Here is a 4,518-nt window from a genome sequence, read left to right on the forward strand (position 1 = left end):
GTNCCAAATCCGATCGTTATTTTCCATAAGGAGTCTCACTTGATATGTTTATGTAGTACATGTATTTGAAAAAAAGACACAATTTTTTTTACTTCAGCGTGATGCCCCTTTGCACGGCTATGAGGAGGTCAGCTTGGACAATATAAAAATATCAGAGAATTCAATTACTCGTGGACATTCACTCAAACTTGGAAAAGTGATCTCTGGATCAAACGGTAGTCAAAATCGCTTTTCAAATAGGGTAGTAAGTAAGTGGAACTCCTTATCAGAGGCAACAGTTACAGTGAGCTCTATGAACATATTTAGGAGTAACCTGAACACTGTCTGGAAAGAGAGAGACAAGGACAACAGATTCAATGTGTGAATTAAGAGATGTGACTATACAGTGAGACTTTAAAAAAACCCATAACCATCCGCTAGGGCAGCGAAAACATTAAAGAATGGATTAAAAGATTTAAATTGGACCAATACGAGCTTTAAGCTCATTTTCCGGCCATCCGGATCAAGGTTAATCAAGGTAAATCAATATTGATGGTATACAAATTTGTCTTAAAATACTGTATAACTTACTTACCATTTATCAATAATGTGGCATTCATCTACAACGACTGCTACAACTGATGATGTAAATTTCTCATCTGACATTAGATCTTTACCAATAGACGTATTGAAAAGAGCCTCTGGGTGGCACAGAACTATTGAATATTCACCATTCTTTACTTTTTCTATTGGAACATCGCACTGTGCAGCACAGTCAGATTCGGCAACATCTGTTGTGTCATCCACTTTAGCCACAATATTCAACCTACAGGCATTGATTCTCCTAGACCTCAGACTTTGTCCTTCTTCTTTTTGGATAATATTTAATATTCAGCNTATTCAGAGGAGATATAACCAACACCACAGGATATGTCTTCGGCCTCTGACTGGGGGGGGGGTGCTCGCAAAGAAGTTGTGGCAAAAGATGAAAAATGACACTTTTCCCATAGCCGACAGGTAAACTAACAAGTAAATCGCCTCTACTCTCCAACAAATACTCAAAACATTCCTTTTGTTTCTCTTTTTGGACGTAGCTCTTGTCGTAACTTGCCAGAATTTCCTCTATTCTATTCATTTTCAAAGCTAATGTTACGGTCCTTGCATCTCTGAGCTAAATAACCACATTTATATTACTACGCTGAACATTACGCTTAAAAATATAGCGCAGTAATAATTATATTCACGTCTTACTACTTGTTAAAAGTCGTTTCAAAAGTGATATAGCCAAGAAAATATTTTAACATGAAAAAAAAGTCTCTAAAGATAAAATTATCACGATTTGAGACCAAATTAGATTTTACAAGAATCTTGTAAAATCTGAGACGTTGACAGAGGTGTGTGTGATTGAAAAGGAACGACAACTCTGGGTAGAGATTGCCTAAATGCAGACGTGAAGAGGTGAGTTTTGATGTCCCTCTTGAATTTGGCCAGGGTATTTGACTTTCTAATTGCAGATGGTAAGCTATTCCACAACGTGGCCCAAACCCTCCCAAAGCACCGGTTTCCATAGGTCACAGTACGAGATTTTGGGACACACAACAATGATCTGACTCCGACCGCAGTGATCGTGACGACTGATACAGGGTAGCAAGCTCCTGTAGGTTCCATTTAGTGCCTTGTATGTGTACATCAAAATTTTGTTCTGCGACTTGTATCGTACAGGTAACCAGTGCAATGAATATAGCACAGGTATGATGTGCTCTCTCTTTCGAGTAACTTTTAGATTGCGGCAAACAAGAGAGTGCGCGGTCAGATAAATTTGTCATAATTTCACTGTTTTTTTTCTTTCTCGTTAATTTGTGTTTGAAATATAGATATAGCGTACCCGACACAAACGACATTTTGAGAACAATCCCTGATGCCGTGTACTGTTTAAAGTCAGTTTTCTAATTTGATCTCTTTTTAATCGAATTAAGGTTGTTATTGGTCTGCAACCTCTGCAACCGATTTGTTCCAAATTGATATAATTCTTATGCAAAAGAATTTTACCAACAATGAACAACTTTGTTAGTCAAGTATGGATCTAAAAAAATCTTTTTTTTTTTGAAATTCCAAACTTCAGATAATATTTGCTGGAGACTGATATTGGAGATACACTATCTTTCAATTTGTTTTTAAGGTACCTTTTCAGATTTTGTCCACAAAAGAAAGTTTCCATTGCGAAAACTATCGTAAAAGAGCACTTGAAATATCATACTATTTATCATTTCTGATGTAACAAATTATTTAATATTCAATAATCAATACTCGTTGAACTCTAATTTAGGTACTTTAAGCATTTCTGGAATAAAACAAAATACATACAAAAGTAAAAATACATCGAATAATGAAAAGAACGTCTTCCGAAACGTTCTCGTAAGCTTTATTTCATTTATATTTCATGAAGCTGCTCAATTCGGCTGACTGTAAAAAATCAAATATCAAATCAAATGTAAGCAAACGTACACTTTGACAATCAATGTCGCTATTATGTCAGATCGTTTTATTTAATGTGCATTTTTTAAAATTTGTTAATCGATATCAATTTCATATGATACATATTTCTGTTTGATAAAGTGGTTTTACGTCCGTTTCACTACCAAGTAGTTTGGTTTTGAGATGTATATTGATGGTATTTATAACAGCACATCCGAAAAGAATAAATCTTCTAACGGCATGGTCCCAATTTTTAAAACTAAGTTATCCAACAGATAGAGACGAACTCCTAAAACAAGAACTATTTGTCAGCCATCTGATACTATTTAACAGAAAACCTTTGTTTTATTGTTCTTTCACAAATAGCGATTGATAAAAGAAACTTCATTTCTGAGTTGGTCAGACGTAGTCCGCTATTCCGGAAAAGTATTAAAGAATATTGAAAGAAAGTATAAAAAAATATTGAGTAAGAAATAATAAGTGAACCTGTTGAGTATCCAAAAAAAGATTCAGCATCAAATATTGTAGATAAATACAATAAACATATCGATTATAAACGCTAAAACTGAGTTCTATTAGCAATAAAATAAATGGTAATACGAAACTAAAAGTACATAGGAAATGGGAGAATATATACAAAAACCAATTTCCATGGTGTCAAATCTTTAAAAAAAAAAAAAGGAATTTCAATGGAAATGTATACACAGAATATGATATACAGAAACGCAAATTAAGACGTTTGGAAGTTCGAATGGAAAATGTCACTTTTGCAAAACCGAACATTTGTTCTTTAAATGTGAATTCACTAGAAATATTATAACTTCTGTAGCAACATTAATGAGGAACATTGTTCCTGGATATACAAACATTGTACTTAAAAAAGAGGAAACTGCTATACTAGGATATCCAGGAAATAATGAAATTTCAATACTGATAAATACAGTCATAAGTGCATTGTATTATGAAATGAATAATAAGGAAGGAAAGGAGTTATATAAAGCATAACAGCAAACAACCAAACTTAGAACAAACGAAATAACAAATAAAAATCAACTGAAACATGACCTGTGGTTATATTGTTAATCGAAGCAAAAGAAAATAGTTCCAGTTGAAACAGTATCATACTTGTATGATATTATTAACCAATATGTTATAGAGCCTTAATGATGAATTGCATATAGATTGTGTGTTTCAGTGTGGAACCCGGTCAATCATGTCGACAGCTCGGTTATGTGATAAGATTTGATATGACCAGCTCAAGGATTGACCTCTCGGGGTAATTGATCAGGCTAAAGGGAACTGAACTCGTATTTTACTTAACAGAGGAAGGAAATACGACGAAAAATAGTCAAATTCGTGTCCAACAAAATATATGTTGATTATGTCCTATACAATGTCAAACAAGATGTAGTTTATATCTTATATAATGTTAAAAATGTGTTGTTTCTATCTTATACAATGTAAAACAACGTGAACGTAAACAAGAGTAATTAGATAAGATTGTGTGTACTGCTGAAATTTGTGAGATTTTCAGTTATATTAAATAATTGAAAATTAAGTAAAAATAATTTATGTTAGATAAAGCGTTGAATTCTATGAGATTGTGGGTAATTTCAATTGTGTAAGGTTACACGTTATGCTGAATTATGAAAGACTGTGTGTAATGTTGCATTATGTAGGATTGTGTGTAATGTTGCATTATGTAGGATTGTGTGTAATGTTGCATTATGTAGGATTGTGTGTAATGTTGCATTATGTAGGATTGTGTGTAATGTTGCATTATGTAGGATTGTGTGTAATGTTGCATTATGTAGGATTGTGTGTAATGTTGCATTATGTAGGATTGTGTGTAATGTTGCATTATGTAGGATTGTGTGTAATGTTGCATTATGTAGGATTGTGTGTAATGTTGCATTATGTAGGATTGTGTGTAATGTTGCATTATGTAGGATTGTGTTTCATGTTGCATTATGTAGGATTGTGAGTAATGTTGCATTATGTAGGATTGTGTGTAATGTTGCATTATGTAGGATTGTGTGTAATGTTGCATTATGTAGGATTGTG

At 33.4% G+C, this 4,518-nt stretch overlaps 1 pseudogene; it reads right to left on the reverse strand.

Annotated features, from left to right (window-relative positions):
• Positions 1 to 35: 35 nt before the first annotated feature.
• LOC110456791 lies at positions 36 to 1,463 on the reverse strand (annotated as a pseudogene).
• Positions 1,464 to 4,518: the final 3,055 nt, after the last annotated feature.

The sequence above is a fragment of the Mizuhopecten yessoensis genome, unplaced genomic scaffold (assembly GCF_002113885.1).
Source record: "Mizuhopecten yessoensis strain PY_sf001 unplaced genomic scaffold, ASM211388v2 scaffold8841, whole genome shotgun sequence".
In the NCBI taxonomy this organism is placed as follows: domain Eukaryota; kingdom Metazoa; phylum Mollusca; class Bivalvia; order Pectinida; family Pectinidae; genus Mizuhopecten; species Mizuhopecten yessoensis.